Source organism: Dama dama, chromosome 14 (assembly GCF_033118175.1).
Source record: "Dama dama isolate Ldn47 chromosome 14, ASM3311817v1, whole genome shotgun sequence".
NCBI lineage: Eukaryota > Metazoa > Chordata > Mammalia > Artiodactyla > Cervidae > Dama > Dama dama.
In genome coordinates this window covers 58,827,401-58,849,895 of record NC_083694.1, presented here as the reverse complement: position 1 = coordinate 58,849,895, position 22,495 = coordinate 58,827,401, and the positions used below count along the sequence as shown (strand labels likewise).

Sequence of the window (22,495 nt, the reverse complement as noted above, 5' to 3'; positions counted from 1 at the left end):
CATTTTTCTACACAGTCTCAGATGCCCCTTGAAAGTCTTCAAGATGGGTATGGCAAGCATCCAGGCCCAAACCCACACTTCCTGGGTGTTCACTCCAACCTGTTAAGTCCACTGATTTCAGACTTCAGAACCCTCCCTGGAGCCAGCTGCTCTCAGCTCACAGCCTCCTCTCTCCCCCAAAGTCACAACCTTCAACAGGGAGGAGGGAAGAAAACACATCATGGGCCCTCAAGTCCTTCTGTTTCCTGCTCAAAATGTCAAAGTCTGTGGAGACACATTCAAAGTTGTCTTTTGCCCTGCCAGATCATCTCTCCTGTGTGAATCAACAGAGGTGGGCCATCATGGGAGACCTGAACAAGCAGGCTGATCCCTGTCACAGCCCAAATTAAAAGAAATGATGGAGATGAGTGTACTGCAAGTGGCAGAACCCTTGTCAGACATTACATGGTTGTGGTTATTTGGGATGAGTCATCCAGGAAGAGGGTGCATGTCTCCTTTTCAGTCCTGGCTGATCAAACACCTCTAACTTTGCATGTCACAACCCGACCTCCAGGGAGCCCACCAGGATACTGCCTACATTTCAGACTGTGCCTAAGGATGTTGTTCTGGTGGGGGAACCTCTGTTCAGCCAAGCTGACTCAGTTGCTCTTGGATGTGCCTTGTCTGCTCCCATTTGTAACTCTGATGCCCTGGAGCTCCAGCACCAAAGACCTGCCCCTCCCGTCACTGGCTATCTGGTTCAGACCTTCCCATCCAAGGGTTTCTTGCTTTTTGCTTTTCTTCACATGTTTGCAAAACAATAAATGCAATTAACATTTATTAAATAATGTCCATATTTTATCTCATTTGGTCCTTGCACCTCTGTGGTAATATCATTAATACATTATGTTTTGGAAAATTGAGGCTGAGAAAGGTTAATTGCCTTTAATTTATTTATTCAGCCACATGGCTTGTGGGATCTTAGTTCCCTGACCAAGGGTTGAATCCATGCCCTCAGCAGTAAAAACATGGGGTTTTTACTGGACCGCAGTAAAAAACATGGACCACAAGGAAATCCCCTAATTGCCTTTATTAAAGCCCCAGGCTAATATGTGGCAGAGCTAAGATCTGAACCCGTGTGGCTACATGCTGTAAAAGCCCATTCTCTTAACCATTTTGGTAGCCCCCCTCATCCTTACAACTTAAAAGCTAGGAAGCTAGAAACACAAACAGTTTATAATTAACTACAGTAAGAACTAAGCCCTTGCACTTTATTCTGAACACTGGGAAGGGTAAGCTGACCTGCTCACACTACAAGCCCCACTTAAGTAGTTCACAAAACATAGGATGTTTCTCAGACTTTGAAGAACATAGGAATCACCTGGGACTCTAAGGGCAGAATCTGAGTCCCGATTCAAGCGAGCCTGAGAGTCTCCTGAGAGAAGGCCCCTGGCAATGCCACACCACTGGTCTGAGGACCACACTCCAAGTAGGAGGCCCTAGACGTCTGGTGCTCTGACTCATCCTGCTGTGAGTGACTGATCAGACCAACCCAAAGGCCAGCTGAGGAGGGGCTTTCTGGGCTAAAGAAACAACAAGAGCAAAGGCACTGAATCCGAACTGTGTATGGTGCAAAGTATGCCAGGCAACCATCAGAGCTGGGATCCCAGGCACATGGGAGAATGCAGTAGAACATGTCTTAGAAAACAAGTCTGGAAGGAAAATTTGGAGTTAAACTGTGAAAATCCCTGAATATGATGCCAAGATATTTAAGAGCCCAAATTTACATATCTTTTTAACCACATCTCTTTTATGGTGAAATGATCCATTTCTAGCTTAATACCTATCCTCCTTATTAGAAATGAGTGCAATCACTGAATCATCCTTTTATTCTGTAAACTGCCTTGCACCTGGCCACCTTCAGTAAAGAGCAGAGAATGGGGAACACGAGAGTTCTCTGCAAGGAGGAGCGATGAGACTCAGCGTGCGCCTCAGGCATTAGGGATGGCGACTGGAGATTCAGATACGTGTTGAGAGATTGTCCCAATATTCTGGGGGTGAGATAATGAGGTTGGAACACAGTTGATGACTGTGGGGAGGGATAGAAAGGAGGGGGGCATTCTGGAAGCAGTCGATCAGCCTGAGTGCTGCCCTCCCCTCCCCCCATCCCTCTGGATCGCTTTGCCCTGTGCTCTTTCCAAAGACTGACCCTGTGGGCTGCACCATCCAGACCACCCCTCTCTGCTTCCGGTTGAGTTCAGCCAATGAGAGGGACCAGCAGGAGACTGTAGAAGGAGGACCTAGAGGACAGGGGTCAAGGTCTTTCTTTCCACACCCCCTCTGCCCCCACTTCTTCCCTACCTCACCAAGGTCTTGGCAGGTTATAGTCATCTATGGCCAAAGCTTCAGCAGGGCAGTCCTGTTCCTGTAATGCCAGCTAGGGACCACCCTCTATAAGGCTAGGATGCTGTCCTACGAGGTGAGGTTCCGGGGCCAGTGTGTGGTGTTCTTCCCCCTTAAATCAGATAACCCAGGTCCCAGAACCAAGGGACAGAGGTGAGAATGACTCCTCTTATTGCCCAATAACCCCTTTAGGGAGGGTTTGCTTTCCTTGGGCTCAGTGATGATGCCAGGCTGCTCAGGCCATGCCCCTGAGTCCCCCCTACAGCACAGCAGGCACGTCCCAGCACTCTACAGGGGCCAAGTGCATGCCTCTCTCCTCTGTCAAAGAGCCTTCTCCAGCATTGTGGGAGCTTGTTTCACCACAGACACAGAAGTCAAGGTCGAAACCCCCTACCAATAAGGAACAGTTGTCATGGCCCCAGCCTCCTTGTTCTCTGATAGGAAGACTCTGGAGGGTCCTATTCACACTATTTCTCAGAGTCTCCGGCAGGACCAAACCCAGTGATCCACAGTCATTTGATCATTAATTCACCTTTTCTTGGCTCTACTCCCTTCCATGACTCATTTCCTCACATTTGCACCTGTGTTTTCTGAGATCACCTCCCAAATAAACTACCTGCACCCAGGTCCTTATCCCAAGGTTGGAAGAACCCAAACTAAGATACTGCACTGGAGCAAGTCTTCTACCAGAGAACACACTACAAGCTACATTCAGCCACTTGGAGCTCTTTGTGGACAGTCAGAGAAGGGGATGATTAATGAATTAATTTAACTAAAACAAAGACAAATTGGTTGCTGCTACACAGGGGGGCAAAGGGGACCAAGACTGCAATCGAGAAGGTTTCCTGGGACATCTCTCAGTGCTCCCATGGCCAATAATAAGGGTTGATGGGAAGCCATGACAACCCAGTAAACATGGGGCCACTAAAAGCATGGATCCTGCACAAATGAAGGTTTGGATCATCCACCAGGTGCCCCAATAATCAAAGTGCTGGCAGGGAGTCGGGGGGAATACAAAATGAATGGTGGAAAAAGAAAAGCTTTTTGTTGCTTCTTTCCCCAACATTTTTGCTGCTTCTTTATATGAAGAGCAGGGGCCAACATGACAGTTTAGGGTCAAGATTGGAGTGTTACAGTATCAACATCACTCTGTGATGATAGAGGGGTTCATGGAACTTGAGGTTTCTTCTGTGTTGGAGAAACACATATGTTACTTCACTAAATAAAGGACAAGAATAGATGCCGGGTGACCAAGAAGGTAGTCCATGCTGATTACTCTTGATTTGTGCCCCCACCCCAAATCCCTTCCCTACCCTCTCTGTCTTGCTCTGACCTCAGAGGCTGGCCTCCACGGGCCACTACACTTGGCATCCTGCCCTCCCATTTCTGGTTCAGCCAATGCAAGGCCTGGCAGGAGACAAGAGGGCAGCTGGGAGAAATGCATGGGTCCTCATTTCTCTGCCCCCTCCACGTCTTGCCACAGTTTGGGAATGCAGCGACTGTATTTCTCTAAGACTACATAGCCCCTGACCCCTCCTCCAAGCTCCAGCTCTTCCGGGGCTCCAGCACTGTGGCTCCTTCGGGCACCATGGGTGGTGACAGCCTCCAGGTCTCACTTGTCCCTGATGGGTCACCATTCTGCGTGGATTCCCTGAACCCTGTCCACACAGAAACACAACCTCCACTAAACAAACTTGCCTTTAGTGAGACCATCTCTTTCCTACTGAGCACTGGACCCAGGGACGTGTGGTGGAAAGTGAGTGGAAAGAAAGAAGGAGGAAGGGATGAGGATGGCCGAGGTTTCTCACCACCAGCTGGAGGGGACACTGCAGAGCAGGTTTGTCTGATACACGCTTTCAGCCATGTCCCATATACCAGCTTTCCACTCTTCCTAAAATTTCTTTCTCTGCAGTCACTCAGGCAGACCTGGGTCTTGCCTGAGAAGTCTTCTTATAAGAAGTAGGTGGTACCATAAGGATAGCAAAATTAATAAAAATTAACTACCCATTTTTGAAAGGAAGAAGAGGCTGGTGGCTTCTAAAAGGAAGAAACAGAGCAGTGAAATGGAAGCACACAGGGTCACATTTACTTTGTGATAACACAGTTGAGGTTATCACATAGGACTGAGGTGCAGGGCCCATAGAAGGTACCTAAGCAGGTGACACTGAGTTTCCTTCCCCTCCCAGATGACAGAGTGTCCACCCACCAGTCCAGCTCCAAGCCTCAGCCTAGGGATAAGCAATATCATATTAGACATGGTTTATTTAAGACATTGGTGGCTGTGCCAGTTATGCATGTTGTTCTTAGACCCGTGCCTGGCTCTGGTCTGTATCACAGAAGTCTCATTCCCCAGGTTCCTTTGCCCTCAAGCAGGCTCAGCCAATGGGAGCATCTCTCCTCCTCATTCTCTGCTGTGAATGGCGTCTCCAGCCATGGCTCCGCCTCCCCTGTGATTCCAGCTCCCCATGACACTCCCTGCCTCCGTGGCCCCAGCTCCCGGGGACGCCCTTGGCTCCTGAACTCTGATAAGATGACTGCCTCCCTGAGTCCCAGGGGTGGCAGCTCCCCACTGTGCTGGCCCCCTGTTCCCTAGCCCCTGCTCATCTCTTTGGCTCTTCCACTGCCTGTTTAACTCAAAACCCTCCATTAAAAGATTGGGCTTCCCAAGGTGCCTCACTGGTAAAGAATCCGCCTGCCAATGAAGATGAAGGAGACACAGGTTCAATCCCTGGGTCAGGAAGATCCCCTGGAAGAGGAAATGGCTACTCACTCCAGTATTCTTGTCTGGAGAATCCCATGGACAGAGGAGCCCAGCGGGCTACAGTCCATAGGGTTGCAAAGAGTCAGACATGACTGAGCATGCATGCATTGAAAGATAAAGAGTTGTTATATTTTCCTGACTGGACCCTAATTGATACAGTGACTTGATACCACATGATTGGGAAGCAGCAGAACAGAGTCAGACCAGTTCTGCTGACCCCAAAGCCCCCACGGTCCCACCCCATGCCATCCTGTCACCCTCACTGTCTCAGAGGGCTCCAGCCCATGGTGTCTCATCAAAGCTTCTGCTCCCTGCCACAGCCTTATCCCTGTCCTGGGAGTCAGGGCTTTCATACCTGGATTTGAAGGTTCTTGTGCTGGTGGTCTGACTTGCCTAGTTCAGAGCTCACTCAGGACCTCAGACAGCAGTTACCAGACCTGGAAGGAAGGCCTCCCTTTGCTTTTATATTCTTATTTTTGTATATTGGTGTGCGAGAAAACCTCAGGTGAATTCAGGAGTCCCCCCACTCAACCACATACAAATGTACTTCACAATCTCCTGGGTTTGGAAAAAAACTCATGTACTCAAGACCTGCTAAGTCAGGAACAGACGCTGCCTCAGCCAGTGCACCCACCAGAGGAGCCGAGGCCCGTTCCACCCCACTGTGCTTGGAAGATTACACACCAACCCCAAAGGACCGCAGGATAATTGGCGAGGGTGCAGCGCTCTCTCCCTGATCCCCTTGCTGAGTGGAAATGATGAGAAACAGCACGCTCCAGCTTATCTCAGGTAACTCCACAGGAACCCAGACCTGGCACACACCACACTGCAGAATAATGAGACCTCAACGAGCAGAGAGGAGGTTATGTAACTAGAAGTCAGCCCATTAGCCATAACGAAACAATCAGGGAGCCTCGGAAAGACAGACAGCACCATTCCGAGCAAACTGTTCTAGTTCTGGGGGTGGGGGCAGCAGGGGATGAACAGAACCCACTAGAGATGCAGTTCTAAATTCTTCACCTTGACCGTCCATCCCCTTAGCAGCGCTGAGAGCTGGAGGGCTCCAAGGAGGGGCTTTTCTTCCCCCACTTCTCAGCAGCTCTCCTGCTCTCCTCACACCGAGCTCAGGCTGCGTCTTTCTGCTTCCCTCTCTGACCTCCCAGAACAGTGATTGTCAGGACTGCTGGCCATCAGACTTTTCTACCTGACTCAGAAAGGGATGCAGGCAATGGTCAGAAAGGGCGTCAGACCACATACCTGCTGCAGACGGAGGGAGCTGAGGGCAGAGAAAAGAAAAATTCTTTACATCTTGACAGAGCACCGGAAGCAGTAACAAGCTTTATTCACCTACCTAACAATAGAATGAGTTTTGATACAAAAGCCTCACATACAAGCCTGCTGTTCCCATAACTCTGTCTGAGCAGGTGGATGACAAATGATTACCTCACACATATACACACACTTTCCACAGAAAGAAGTAAGAATTAAACACAGGCAGAAAAGACAAGTCAATACTATCAGTGTGTGCCATTGCTAGTAAGGTACCAAAACCTCCCAGGAAACTTTCAAAAGTTCAGCCCCAGTTCCTGTCCCCAGACACTAGGCTGTAGTGGTCTGGGGTGGAGCCAGAGGCCATGGGTAGATGACCACTGACCTCCGGTGTCCCCCTAGGAACATCTGGGACCCCTCTCACACACAAAAGGTGTGACCCTGAGTCATCAACCCTTCAGTTCCATTCACATCAGGTACAAGAAGATTCCAGAACTGAGAAAGAACTTCACAAGATGAGGAGACGTCATTTGAGATTTCAAGTTTCATGCCTTTTCTGCTGTTGTTGTTGTTCTGTCCCTAAGTCATTTCTGACTCTGCCACCCTATGAACTGCAGGCTTCCTTGTCCTTCACTGTCTCCCAGAGTGTGCTCAAACTCATGTCCATTGAGTCAGTGATGTCATCCAACCATCTCATCCTCTGTCATTCATTCCCTTCTCCTCCTGCCCTCAATTTTTCCCAGCATCAGGGTCTTTTCCAATGAGTCAGTTCTTTGAATCAGGTGGTCAAAGTAGTGGAGTTTCAGCATCAGTCCTTCCAGTGAATATTCAAGGTTGATTTTCTTTAGGATTGACTGGCTTGATCTCCTAGCAGTCCAAGGGACTCTCAAGAGTCTTTCCCAGCACCACAGTTAACACATCAATTCTTTGGCGCTCAGCCTTCTTTATCAGTTTCAGTTTCAGTTCAGTCATTCAATCCTGTCCGACTCTTTGCGACCTCATGAACCGCAACACGCCAGGCCTCCCTGTCCGTCACCAACTCCTGGAGTTTACCCAAACTCATGTCCATTGAGTCGGTGATGCCATCCAACCATCTCATCCTCTGTCATCCCCTTCTCCTCCTGCCCTCAATCTTTCCCAGTATCAGGGTCTTTTCAAATGAGTCAGCTCTTTGCATCAGGTGGCCAAAGTATTGGAGTTTCAGCTTCAACATCAGTCCTTCCAATGTACCCTGCACTTATACAACATACTTATATCCCAAGCAATGCTCTGAACACTTTACAAATCCATGTCATTGATGAGACCCTTCTCTGAGGCAGGCACTTGTACCATCCCCCCATTTACCAAGAGGACGGTAAGGCAGGCCCAGAGGGTTCCGTGATTTGTATGATGTCATGCAAGTAAGTGCTGGAGTCAAGATCTCACCTCAGATTTTTTACTTCAGATCTTACACACACACACACATACACGTACATACACACACACACAAGTGTGCTTGTTGCACACAGGCTATTTCAAAATTCACATTTGACAAAATTGTAAACTCCTTGAGACAGAAATCGGAGAAGGCAATGGCACCCCACTCCAGTGTTCTTGCCTGGAGAATCCCAGGGACGGGGGAGCCTGGTGGGCTGCCGTCTATGGGGTCGCACAGAGTCGGACACGACTGAAGTGACTTAGCAGCAGCAGTGAGACAGAAATGGAGTGTTAAGCACTGGGTCCGCAGAGCCAGTGCTCAGTAAACAATCAGCGGGTTCCGGGCCTGCTCTGTATGAGGTATGGGGCTAGGTGTTTTCACCTCGAGATCCACATCAGCCCTCATCCACCCTGCCTCCATATGCCTCCGCATGCTCTCTCTCTCTCCTCATCCCCACCTGCCCCGGGGAGCAATGACAAGTCTCAGAGACAGATGAGTGGATATTCACAATACATCCCTGCTGTGCTTTTCAGACTGCTTCTGCTTTCCCCGGCTCAGAGCCATTGCTGCCTTCCCTTCTAGGGGAGCCAGTGACATGTCTTTGTTGACAGGGAAAGAAGGGGTGACAGGAGGTGCTGGGATGAAGAAGGGATGGGGGCACTGGCCTAAGCTCGCAGGATCTCAGGTGTGTCACCTGCCCAGCCTGGCCCCCATATCCTCAGCAAACACAGACACAGCGCTGTCACCTCCACCCTGCCTTTCTGCCACGGGTAACCAAAAACTCCTGGCAAATCCTCCTGCAGGATGGGACAGAAGCTGCTTCAGAGCCCTGTGCTTTGGAGAATCTAAAGTTACACTTGTCTCTAACTCAGGATGCTACTACCATGGTCCCTTCAAAGCCCAGGATCTCCAAATTTCCCCGGTGGTCCAGGGGTTAAGACTCTGTGCTTCCAGTCCAAGGGTCACAGGTTTGATCCCTGGTTGAGGAGCTAAGATTCCACATGCTTAGCATGGTATAGTCAAATTAAAAAAGAAAAAGAAAGCCCAGTATCCGCAGCTAGGACTCCGGCAGTTCCTGGCCAGGCAGCAGTCCCAACACACACTTCTCAAGCCTCTCCAGCTCAACACCCCATCAGGCCTCATAACTGGTCACCTTGTGTCCATTTATGCTCCCCTCTCTATTGAGTCTATCCTTAATGCAGAACCAGTGTGATCCTACTAAGACACAGGACAGACCATGCCCCTCCCCACCTTGAAGTCCTCTGTGGTAGGCAGAATTGTAAGATGGTCCCAAGATTCCTGTCCCTGATATGGGTGGGTCTGGTTTGATCAGGTGAATCCTTTTAAAAGGTGGTTCAAAAGTCAGAGACAGAGGAAATCAGAGATTAACATGGGGTTTGGTCTAGAATAAACCCTCCATCAGTGTTAGTTGTTATAGCTCTCTTAGTCAATCTCCTCTTACTGAATTCACTAGATCAACTAAAGCTTGCTGATCCCCATTTAATACTCAGCACTTACAGCCACTACATTCATCTCAGGTTCCCTTGCCCTCTTCTACTCCTGACTGGTGTGTGGTCACTATTTTTATGTTCTCAAAACTGCAAATTTCAATCACACTTATTATTCTAATTATATACAATCAATGACATTTTATGTAAATGCATGAAAGATGAATGGGAAAAGACAGTTGCACATCGTTTCTCTGAAGGCTAAAATGATAGCTTTTGAAAGATTCATAAAAGCAGACCACTAGAAAAACATTTAGTGGGTCTGGAGGTCAGAGACAGAGGAAGTCAGCAGAGATCAAAGCAGCAGAGATGCCCTCCAAAACAGCCACGTTGTGGACAGGGCTGCATGGCAGGGAATATTGGCCTCAGGGAGCTGAGAATAGCAACAAGCTAGCAGCCAGCAAGAAGCTGCAAAGAACTGAGTTCTACCAACCATCAGTGAGCTTGGGAAAGGGTCCCACGTCCCAAATGAGAGAGCAGTTTCACCTGAAACCTTGACTCAGCCTGAGGAGACCCTGAGCAGAGGACCCAGTGAAAGCATGCCAGATTCCTGGCCCTTGGAAATGGTGAGACAATAAATGAGCTGAAATGGCCCAGGAGAGCTGTCCCACAGTGGGCCAAAAAAGCCAGGCCTTTACATCGTTGGTGTAATCAATCATTGGATGTGGGCCACTCTTGGAAGGACACAATCTTGAGCAAGGTGGCTTATTGCAGCTGAGACCTTTCATGACAGGGATGACAACTGACAGCTGCCTACTAACAGCACTCGCAGAAGCTGATACGACAGACCTGCTCTAAAGATGCCTCTCCAAGTCCACTGTGACCCTGCCCCTTCTAAATAGCCAGTCTTACACTCTATAGAAAGAGATAAGAGGGTTTCTTTACAGGGGAACTAGAAAAGACCTAGAGATACTGATATTTGGGGATCATCAATGAAACTGGCTAGGGGTAGGCCCACAAGTCAGCAAACTTCTTGGGAGTTCCAAATATATTGAATACCTCTCTCCTAAATATGAGCATTTAGCCAAGAAGTGGTATACATTTTAAGAAATTCTTAAACATGACAGAGAAAGGCCAACATGAACAAATATACAAACACAAAGGAACTCAAAGGTAAAAGAAACACTGCAAGAAGTAGAAGAAAACATCTTTCAAAAAACTATAATTGAATCCTCAGATAGAAAAAAGAAAATACTATAGTCACAAAACATGAATACAATACTAGAAAGAAAAGAGTGACTCAGGGAAAAGAGAGAATTCTGGAAATTAAAATACAATCAAGTAAATAAAATTTTCAATAGAAGAGTTAGAAATTAACATTGAGAAGGTCTTCCAGAAAAAACATTTGATCATTCCAGAAAGTCCAACATCTGAATAATGGGAACTTCTAGAGAGAACCAAAACAAATTGCTAAAAACAAAGCAGCAACCACAAAAACTTTCCCCAAACTGAAGAACCTAAGTTTCAAAATTAGAAGAGCCCACCACATGCTTTGAACTTCCCTTGTGGCTCAGCTGGTAAAGAATCTGCCTGCAATGCAAGAGACCTGGGTTCGATCCCTGGATTGGGAAGATCTCCTGGAGAAGGGAAAGACTACCCATTCCAGTATTCTGGCCTGGAGAATTCCATGGACTGTATAGTCCATGGGGTCACAAAGAGTCGGACATGACTGAGTGACTTTCACTTTCACTTTCTTTCACTACATGCTTATCTGAACATATGAAAAAAAGCCCCACACCAAGGCATATGGTTAAAGCATAAGCACACAGCAAATGAAAAGATCATCCTAAAATTTTTCAGAGGTAAAATCAGATCTCATATGAAGAAAAAACTCAAAGTAGTATTGGACTTACCTATAGAAACCTGGAAAGGCAATGGAGGAATGCCTTAAAAATTCAGAGGGAAAAGCTTACCAACTTAGAATGCTATTCTAAGTTGCTACTCAACCAAGCTACAAATTCAGTAAATATTGGATATGAAACAAGACTGTAAGTCAGACATACAAAACTTCTACAGTTTTACCTGTCATGTACTCTTTCATAGAAAGCTACTTGAAGATGTGTTACAGCAAAACAATATAATAAACAAAGACAAAATGCAGATAGGATCCAGAAAATGCGCTCCAACACAAGAGAGAAGCTAATAGAATTCCCTAAGAGGGTAATAAATGTTAATAGCTACATGTGGTGGTTTAGTTGCTAAGTCGTCTCCGACTCTTTGCAATCCCATAGACTGTAGCCCGCCAGGCTTCTCTGTCCATGGAATTCTCCAGGCAAGAATACTAGAGTGGGTTGCCATTTCCTTCTCCAGGGGATCTTCCCGACCTAGGAATCGAACCCAAGTCTTAGCAGGTTTATATAAAGGTCCTCTGATTGTCTTGTGACTAGTAGGTAGAAAACCACAAGTGATGCTAACTCAGTCTTCTGGCTCAATCCCTGTCCTGACTGTGCCCCAGGCTGCCACCCATCCTGCTTGGTAACTGCTACTGTATCAAGTATGGGGCTGGTCCCCTCATCAATACTAGTTGGCTGGTAGGTTGACAGGTTGGATTCATACAGGTTCCGTGTTTGGCTTGGGGATGTTACCCATGAAGAGTAATACCACTGACATCTCCAAAGGTCTCCCCCGAGGGCAGTGTGTTAGTTTCCTGTGGCTACTATAACAAATTACCATAAACTGCAATGCTGAAAACAACACACATTTATTCTCTCACAATTCTGGAGGACAGAAAACAAAAATCAGCTTCATGGGGCCAAACTCAAAGTGCTGGCAGGGCTGCTGTCCCTGTGGAGGCTCTAGAGAGAACCTGTTCCTTGCCTCTTCTGGTTTTGGAGGGTGCAAACATCCCTTGACTTACATCCACATCACTCCAATCTTCAAGGCCAACATCTTCAAATCTCTCTCTGCTCCATCTCCTACTGATTTCTTCTCCATGTCTGTGCAACCTTTCTCTACCCCTCTAATTGCATCTAGAGCCGACTTGAATAATCCAGGATAAATTCCTCCATTTTAAAATTCTTAATTTAGTCACACCTACAAACAATAAGATAATATTTATGGGCTCCAGGGATTAGAACCTGATATCTTGATGGCCATAATTCAGCCTACCACAGGTGGTGTCTTAACCCAGAGAACCGCCTCACCATCATATGCCCCTAAACAGCACTAGGTTGAAGTTCTCACGGGGGGCTCTTACGGATTCAGCTCTGGAAGTAGTATGTTCCAATTCTGGCTGCATGTAAGAGTCACCTAGCAAGTTTTATAACACCTTGCTTGGGCCTTCACCACCCTCGTGAAAGATTCTGATCCTATCGTCAGAGGTGAAGGCTGAGCATGTGGGTATTTCTAAAACTCCTAGGTGATCTTAATGTGTAGCCAGCCTGGAAATCAAAGTGCAAAGTATGTTGGGGACTGGATGATGGCCCCATGTCCCCTTTTATCAGCCTGAGGGCAGCCTGTCTGTCCTGACCCATCAACAACCCCAGGAATCCCAGAGACCTCTTCTGAAGCCTGAATGAAAGTAGGAACCAAGCAGAAGGCTCAGCAGGACTTGTTCTTTCTCACTCTGGCTGCCCAGAGCCCCATAGCTGCCTCTACTCCCATCACTGGGCTGGAAGCTTGATTCTCCCAAACACGGATCTGATATCCAGTAGGACAGGAATGAACAAGAGACAAGGTCAGGGAAGACCCTGGAACAGAAGAATTATAGAAAAGCACAAGGATCATTAAACCCATCATACTCTACCCAGGAAGAAGGAGAGCTTCACAGATCCCTCATTCACATACACACATGTATACACATGTGTGAACTCACACCTGGATTTCTAGCAAGGGCTGGCCCACATCTGGGAGAACATGTGTGCAAGTAGTGAAGCTGGCAGTGAGAGGGATAGAGTAAGATAATTAAACAGTTCAAAAATCCCACTAGGGGATTAAAGACAAAAAGAGAATTTTAAGGGAGTTTGGGAGACTGCTGCAAGTTAATGACCACTCAAGAAAAGAATCTAGTAACTTAGCAACAATCAACACTACCTTGAAGGAAGACCAGGTGCATCCAAGCACCAGACACACCCAAGCCACAAACCCTGATAGTTAAAATACAAGACAATAGATATGGGGTCTGAATCTTGTTACATGAAGTCAAGGGGGGTAAAAGTCCTTGAAGAGTAGTATTTCTGCATGTACCCAAGAAAGAAATAGAGGTGAAAGGGGAAAAAAAACTAAGTGAAAGGGGATGTTATACCAAAACTTGAGATGAATTACTATATTTTGGTATAGGCTACATAAGAGACACTGGTTCAATCCCTGGTCGGGAAGATCCCCTAGAGGAGGGCATGGCAGTATTCTCCAGTATTCTTGCCTGGAGAATCCTGTGGACCGAGGAGCCTGTCAGCCTATAGTCCATAGGGTCACAAGGAGTCAGACACAGCTGAATCAACTTAGCATGCATGTACCATCCTTCTACTAACATGTGTATGATTTAAATAGCACCATGACAGTCCCTGTTAAACCATACACAGTCAAAGGGGAGGAACTGATGAAGTAAGCCTTGATGTTTGCCAAAGAATAGGGAAGAAGGTAGTCTTCTCCCTCTCCCCACTTTTCTTTTGTTTATAAAAATAAAGTCCTCTTAGTCATCAGGGCAGAGCCTTCTCACCTGTCTGCCTTTATCTCTCACAAGTGTCCCACGCTAATAAACTCAACTCTTTGCCTGCCGTGTTGCCTCACGCTGAGTCCTTTCTGTGATGAGACAAAAGAATCTGAGCTTCTTTAAGTCCTGACACTAGATGAGTGGTTTCAGTGAAAAGATAGTGGGTTCCTAATCCCCTCCTACTCAGAGATAGTGGGATCAGGTCCCAGTCCGAGTTTTGATCAGGTTCCACTCCCACATGTGAAGGAGCTTGGTTGCAGCAGCACAGGGAGACACTAGTCAGTTAATTGCTCTTTACCATGCCTGGTATAGAAAGGAGTGTTTCTCAACCTCCCAGGGCAGGGAAATACCAGTGCCTAAGGAAATGGCAACCCACTCCAGTGTTCTTGCCTGGAAAATTCCATGGATGGAGGAACCTGGTGGGCACAGTCCATGGAGTCACAAAGAGTCGGATACGACTGAGCGACTTCACTCACATGGTGTAATCCAACTGCCTGAGGCCACGTAGCAGTTTTCTGGCACAGGACCAATTAGGCATGTTGCTATTGTTTAGTCTCTAAGTCATGTCTGACTCTTTTGTGACCCCATAAACTGGAGCAAGGCTCCTCTGTCCATGGGATTTCCCAGGCAAGAAAACTGGAGTGGGTTGCCATTTCCTTCTCCAGGGGATCTTCCCAACCCAGAAATCGAACCCAGGTCTCTTGAGTCTCCTGCATTGCAGCGGGATTCTTTAACTGCTGAGCCACCAGGGAAGCCCCCCAAAATACCCTAAATAAAAAGAGCCTTGTTTATTAATTCCAAGTTACGATTCATTTCTAAAGAGAACCGCTGATAAATTACATACAAATATCATGATTTATGTGCATGCTCAGTTGCCAGGGATCGAACCCACGTCTCCTGCTGTTCCTGCATTGGCAGGTGGATTCTTTAGCACTGAAACACCTGGGAAGCCCCTGACAGAGCTCAAAAGTGACCTCTGGGGCTTGGTGGCTGAAAGCAGCAACCAGCTGCCATTTGGAGTCATGAGACCACCACTGAAGACTGAGTGGTCACTCTGGGACTGGGCTTCTACTCTAAGGCTGTTCACTCAGTCTCAGACCCTGGGGCTGAGAGGCTGCAGGGTTCAGAGGTTAAGAGTGTGGCTGTGGAGCACACCCCACCCTTGACCTTCACCCACAAGCGCAGACCCACACCAGCCCAGCCACACAAGCCCAGTCTGAGTTGTACAAGGAGGCAGATAGGCTGTAGGTAGGAGATTGAAAGAGCTTGGGCCTGGGAAATAGAACTCCTAGTCTCAACACAGCCATGGAATCCAGAACAAGTCGCTTCACCTTTCTGGGACTCCTGATTATTCATCTGCAGGATGAAGGGATGGAACCCAACAGCCACAAGTCCATACCTGAGATGAGGTCTGTTCAACCAAATTTCTTACTGTTTTTCTTTTTCTACATAATATATTGGGTTAGTTTTTCAGGTTCTGGTACTTTATTAGCTCTTCAAGTACCTCTGTCTGTGAGCTATGAAACCCTAGTGGCACACAAAACTCAACAGCTCTGGCTCACGTGGCAGTGCAGAGTGGCTGGTGTAGGCCGGTTCCCCAGGCATCTGTAGATCTGCTGGGAACTCTCTCTGCATGCTTGGCTGGTACCTTTGCTAGCGCAGCTCTGCTCCACGCATCTCTCATCTTTCTTTTCTCATCAACCAGCAGGCAAGCCCAGGCGGGTCCATCCCAGGGAGAGAGCAAGAGGGCAAGCCCTAACGTGCAAGGTCTCTTGAGGTCCAGGCTGGAAATTATACTTCTGCCTTGTTCTACTGGCTAAGCAAGTCACAAGACTAATCTCAGAGTCAAGACATAAGGAAATAGTATTCAAAGGGGCTTCCCAGGCGGCGCTAGTGGTAAAGGAAACCGTATTCACAAAGTTGCACGGTAACGGGCCTGGATGAAGAGAGGGAAGAATAGACGCCATTCCTGCAGTCGAAGAATAGGAGCATGAAGGCAATCTACCTCCCTGGGAAAAGGGAAATGTCATCCAAGTCAGGTCAGTGGGCCATCCAGAACCTGAATGAAGTTCTGGGGGGATCAGCCAATTCTGACAAAAATACAGGCTCTCCATCCCTCTGATGGCAGAGCCTGACAGGACGCTTGTCACCAGAATCTGCCATCTTCCTCTGCCCCAAATCCCACAGATTTGGATCTCCTGGGGTGTTGAGTTCAGGGTGAGGAGGATCACCTCAGGGCAGGCTTGGGCCCTTCGAAAGCTCTTGGTATCTGATTTGATTGGAGCTGAGGAAGATCCAGCAAGGGAGGGTGGTCATGGCCTCTGCTGGGGGCTCCCAAGCTCACAAAACACCTCCCTGGCTTAGCAGAGAGGACCAGAGCTTGACTCCAGCCTCCGAAGGCCAACTTCCATCCTGCTTCTGCCACTCACTAGCCAGGAGCCTCAGGTAACCCTTACAGGATCCCCAGGGCCTGTTTCCATTACTGGGAAACAGAGATGATTCATTCCTCACAGGCTCGACTTAGGCTGTCTACATGAAATGGGCTTTGCCAAGCACTACTAAATATCTTACCAAGTCGGGTGACACCCACCCTGCTGTAGCAGCCCCAGGCATCATTGCCCACCCTGTTCTGGGGTGGGAGTAATATTTCCATCCCCCTCCCCAGACACTGCTGGTCCTTCTGCTGTGCCCCACCAAAGCCCTCTGCATTCACTTGTCCCACTGAAACATTTGATTGCTATTTTTTATTTTTCAGCTTTCTGGCCACCCTCCCCACCAGGCCATGTTTCCTGGATGTTCCACCCTTGGCTGGTTTAGATTTGCCATCAGCATCTCTTAGCTTGATTCTTCTAGTCTGTCCCAGCAGGATGGCCTCACACGCCCACATTAAAGGTCAGCTCTTGGACGGTATTATGGCTGAGCAGCTGGAGGAAGCCTCGGAAGCTGATTTCCCTTTCTCTAGCTACTAAATCATTCTTTTATCCATCAACTCCAAGCGAGACCTTGGGCCCTAAAATGAGCTGTTCTCTGTCACCCCAGACAATAGCATCTTTTAAAATCTCATCTGGACTCATCTGCCTGAGTGATCCCCACCTCCCTGGAGATGACAAACCACTGAATCCGTTCTGACTCTAAGTGGCAACACTCACACTTGGAGGCCTCATGAAAAGATGGGGCTGTGAGGGGCAGTAGGGGTCTCCCTAACTGCACTTTTTTCAGCCATACAAGCAGCACCTGGTGCTCATCAGCTCCCTGCTGGTCTTCTCAGACCATTAGATGAGGCCAGGGAGATGGTGGGAGGAAGGCCTGGGATGCTGTCTAGACGGGGGTCAGAGCAGTGAGAGAGGAGGAGACCCTGCCCTGCCAGACATGCCAACTGACTGCTTTCATCCAAAGATGGGCGCCCATCATCAGGTGGCTTCTCAGGCTCAGCTGAGCCTCTTATGACCAAACTCACAGCAGCGGGTCCTGTGTTCTCTTTTACCCAAGATTGATAAATTGCATACTTCTTTCCTCCAGCTGACAAATATATATGGAATCCCTGCCATGTGATAAGTAGAGGTGGGGATCATGCAACAAGCGAGTAAAAAAACATGTACACAGTACTATATTTACAGTGGATAACCAACAAGGATCTACTGGATAGCACAAGGAACTCAGCTCAGTGTTATGTGGCAGCTTGGATGGGAGGGGAGTTTGGGAGAGAATCGATAAACGCATATGTATGGCTGAGTCCCTTTGCTGTCCACCTGAAACCATCACAACATTGTTAACCAGCTGTACTCCAATATAAAATAAAAATTTGCTTTAAAAAAAAAAAAAAGACAGGGTCCTTGCCCTTGCAGACCTTACTCCTGGGAAAGAGAGATCCTAAACAGCTGATCAAATAACCAAAATAATTTCAGACTGTGAAAAATTCTGCACAGGAAAAAAATACAGTGCTGTGACAGAGTCTAGAAGAACAAGGATGTCTTCATGATGAGTAATCAAAAAGGTCATTTGAAGCAGGACCCTTTGATAGTTAGGCAGAGACTTGAAGGATAAGGAATAGGAGGACGAGCAGGCAGAGGGGCTGCACGTGAAAAGGCCCTGAGGCAGGAAGCTCTTGGCGTGTCCTAAGGAGCATAAGAAGGGCCATGTGACTAGAGCAGAGAGAAGGAAAAGGAAGGCAGCAAGAACAGAGGAGGCAGGCCAGGCTGGCTCATTCAAAATGGAAAATCACGTACATGCTGGTTTTCTTTCAACTCATTGGAGGATTTTAAGCTGGGGGCTGACACAAGACCTCTCCAGAGGTGTAAGGAAAATGCAAGTAAACTCTGAATCAGAAAAGAGGACATTTAACATAGCCAGAAGGAAAGGTTCTCTGATAAACAGGAAAAACTGGATAGAGGCTTGTTGGAAATGTCTACTTTTTGGCAAAAACTTAAAAAGAAGATGGAACTATCTATTTGAAATTGTTTAAGACTGTCTTACCTTGGAACAACATTCATACACGAGCTATATCTCAGCTGAATTTTTCAATTATATAAAGCAGAGAAAATATCTACCTGTTCTGCCTCTCTTCATTGAATGACAGTCAATTTTGAAAACACTGTAGGCATTATTACTTAAACAAACTAACAAATGTGCTTTGAGACCTTTCCTCAGGGCCAAGCTCTATGGAAAACACAGTTCCTTTTGTGAAGGTGGCCCCTTGTCTCTAAGGAGCTTGCACTCTCATTTGGGGAGATATGACAAAATAACACAAAAAGTTAAATAATAATCTGGTACTCAACTTTCAATTCAAGACAAACAACAAAAGAAATACACCATAAAGTTGTACATGAGGACACACTAAATGGACTCTTAAAGAAAGTGTCCAGAACTGTTGGAGGAGGGGAGAAACCACACCTGGCCACATCTGGAGTGGCTGACTCAGATGTGGGCTTTGGAGCCCCCATAAAGATGCAGAAGTCACTCCAGAGCGGGAACAGGCTGGAGCGAAGCACCCACAATGGAAAGTGCAGGCAATCTGTACACGCTCCTGTCTAGCCACTGATGGTCACGAACATATCCCAAACATGAGTGTTAGCATAAGCAGTACCAGATCTGGGTGGGTTGTATGACACCTGAAGCTTAAACAGATTTTGTGCCCTCTGCAAGAAAAAGGACACAGAATAACTAATACGAAATTAGGTATGAAAGAGTATACTTAATTTGAATAAGATAAGAAATACTGGCAAGTTATTATTGGAATCTTAGAGAATCATAACCTTTCCCCCAAAGTCTCTTCCACAGAAATTACCTTCTCCCTATAGAACACTCTTCATTTCCCAGTACCCCCCAGGGCCTGGAGCCTCAGCCTCATAAATCCCAGGTAAACCTGCCCCAGAGCACAAGCAAACTACCTATGACTTGGATCCAAGACCAAGAGAAGAGGAGGTGGTGGCCCGTCTGTGGAGCAGGCCCTAGAGAAGAGCTTCGTGCGCCGCTGGCCAGTGACGTGCAGAGAGGGACCACTGCCGTGACCAGGCACATAAACACCTCCAAGTCACAGACGCATTTATGTTGTGGGTATGACCTCGCGTGAACCCCGCCTGAGCCCCCCCCCCCCGCCGCCCCCCCACCGGTGGAGCCAGTGGCCCATTTCCTTTGTAGGAGCTGCACCTTCAAGTTGGAGAGCTCAGCTAGCCTGGCAAGCTGAGCGTATGAATTCACTGAGCATTTTCAGTTATCAGAGTATCAGCACTAGTCCAAGTCAGCTGGGGTTCAGACTCTCCAACTACATATCTGGCTCTGCTGTTCCCAAAATCTCATGTGCACTGCGTTCCAAATCTGTAGGAGGACCCTGTTAGACTCCCTAATCATGGCTGAAACTCTACAGTTGCCGCAGTTTCCACGTGCCGCCTGGTGAAGAACAGAGCTGGGGAGGATATAAGAGGATTTCCCCCAGTTTGAGACACTTACCACCTTTGTTGTTGCTCAGTCGCTAAGTTGTGTCTGACTTTTTGAGACTCCATGAATTGCAGCATGCCAGGCTTCCCTGTCCTTCACCATCTCCTGGAATTTGCTCAAACTCATGTCCATTGAGTCAGTGATAAATCACCATTAAAACTCCAGTATCATAGACAGTCTGCTCCAGAAATAACTTCAGAGGTCATTCAGTACAGTGGGTTGTAAATGTTTAGTCACCTTTTCTCTAAAAGAACTTTTATCCAGAAGGCTAAACAAGCAGGGCAGAGGATTCCCTCCACATCACTCATATTCCTTCTTCTTCTAAAGTGAAAGTGAAGTTGCTCAGTCGTGTCTGACTCCTTGTGACCCCATGGATTGTAGCCTACCAGGCTTCTCCGTCCATGGGGTTTTCCAGGCAAGAGTACTGGAGTGGGTTGCCATTTCCTTCTCCAGGGGATCTTCCTGACCCAGGGATTGAACCCCAGATCTCCTGCATTGTAGGCAGACGCTTTTACCGTCTGAGCCACCAGGGAAGATTCTTCTAAAGTACATTACATTTGGCCCCAAGTTTCTTCTCACCATGGTAGCCAAGGAGTCCAGGATCAATAATAGTCAGGCACTGAAGTACCTTCTCCCTCATCTCATCCCTTGGGTCCCTGAGGCCCGGGCTCTGCCCTGCATCTCCACATCTACCATTGCTCCTTGAACAGAGAAGACCACTCTCCACAACTCTCATCTAATTTCATTCATCAAGACACACTTGACCGCAGAGATCCACCCGTGGCTGTTCTCAAGGCCAAAGCTTTGGCCTCCAAAGCCACACAGCAGCCAACCAGCCACCAGGACCATTACCTCACAGGGGAGACAGTCTTCCACCCCTCACTGGCCCCTGCCAGCACCGCTCTCCCGGGAAGGACCACCCCAAGTCCAGACTGACTCTCCCCTCCTCCCACACAACCCATCTCCACACAAAACTTAGGTTGGGGGAGAGTGATTCTCTCTGTGCGTGACTTTTTCGTCCTGTATCTCAAATGCTGTTAACAAACTGCAAGGGCCAGGAAGCCAGAATCTCAGGTGATGGGGGGGAAAAACCTCACTTCATTCTTTGGAATCTTTCATGGGAGACAGAACAAAGATAGAGTAGTTAATACATCAATGGATTACCCCAACACAAATAAATGAAAGCAGGGCTTTTCTGGCAAACAGAGTCAGGGTCCTATGCTTCCATTGCTCATCCCTGTGATCCCTGAGGGTCGGTGGTTTGAAAACTACTAAGTGCTACATCGCCCCAGCCCCACTCACACACTTACTTCACACGTGAGGAAATGGGAGTGGTTTGCCCAAGGTCAGCCACTTAGTCAGAGCCTGAGGAAAGTAAAAGGTCCCTTCAGCCCTAATAGGGTCTGTCGTTTGACAGCAGCAGCCCCCGTACCTCAGCTGAAGCCTCTTTCACCTCAGCAGCTACCACAGAGAAGAGCCTCCCCTGTGAAGGACTGTTCAGAGTATTTTTATTTTGTCTGCTTAAGGTCTGAGCCTTCTGAACAACTGGAGGTGATCAGGACCTGAGTGGGACATGCTTTCTGCCCCAGCTCACCTGGAAGAGGTCAGTTTGAAGGGTGTGCGAGACACTTCAGGGATCTGCCAAGCAGAACCTCTCTCCCATAAGCTGTCAGAAATGCCACCTAGGGCTGGAAGACATTTACTTAATATGAAACCTTGTTCCTGCAGGAAGGGAAAGAACCTGTATCAAGAGACCAAAATGACCAAATGCTCACAGGATCTGTGGTATCTGAAAATCACTGGTGGATGCCCAGAATTCTTAATACAAATTCCAGAAAGTCTGAAGGCAACTGGCTAATAGGTATGAATTTGAAAGGAAATAAGTGTTTTGCTTTTGAGAAAACATAATCACGAGAATGGGACAACAAAGGATGAGATGGTTGGATGGCATCACTGACTCAATGGACATGAGTTTGAGCAAGCTCCAGGAGTTGGTGATGGACAGGGAAGCCTGGCATTCTGCAGTCCATGGGGTCTCAAAGAGTTGGACATGACTCAGCGACTAAACTGACTGAATCATGAGAAAGATTCAATGTGGTAAAAGGATATTAGGACAGTCTGTACTATGCTGCAGTAACAAATAAATCCTGAAATCTTAATAAGACTAATTTCAATCCTAAAGGTTTGTTGTAACAAAAATTTATTTCTCTTTCACAAAAAGTTGGTTGCATGTTAGGAAGCCCTTCTCCATCTTGCAACTATGTCCTATGGAAACAGTTTCTTCAACAGAAGAGAAGAAAGAGATGAAAAAGTCACATCCATCTTAATTGCCGCCCCATGAAAACGCTTCCCATCACTTCCATGCGGTGCATTAGAAAGAAGTAGGCACACGGCCTCAAGGGAAGCCATGTAGAGAACACATGGATATTTGATGAGCACTAACTATCTCAGCCACATCAAACTTCCAGCTTCTGCCCAAATATCTGATCTTTTGCCCAGGGCCTTGAGTCCTTTATCCGTAAATATCCCATTCATTTCCCTTTTGGCCAGGGAAATGTCCTGAGACATGTCCT

At 47.5% G+C, this 22,495-nt stretch overlaps 1 pseudogene; it reads right to left on the bottom strand.

Annotated features, from left to right (window-relative positions):
* Positions 1-22,495, bottom strand: part of LOC133068882 (protein lifeguard 3-like) — a 76,154-nt pseudogene that overhangs the window by 20,137 nt on the left and 33,522 nt on the right.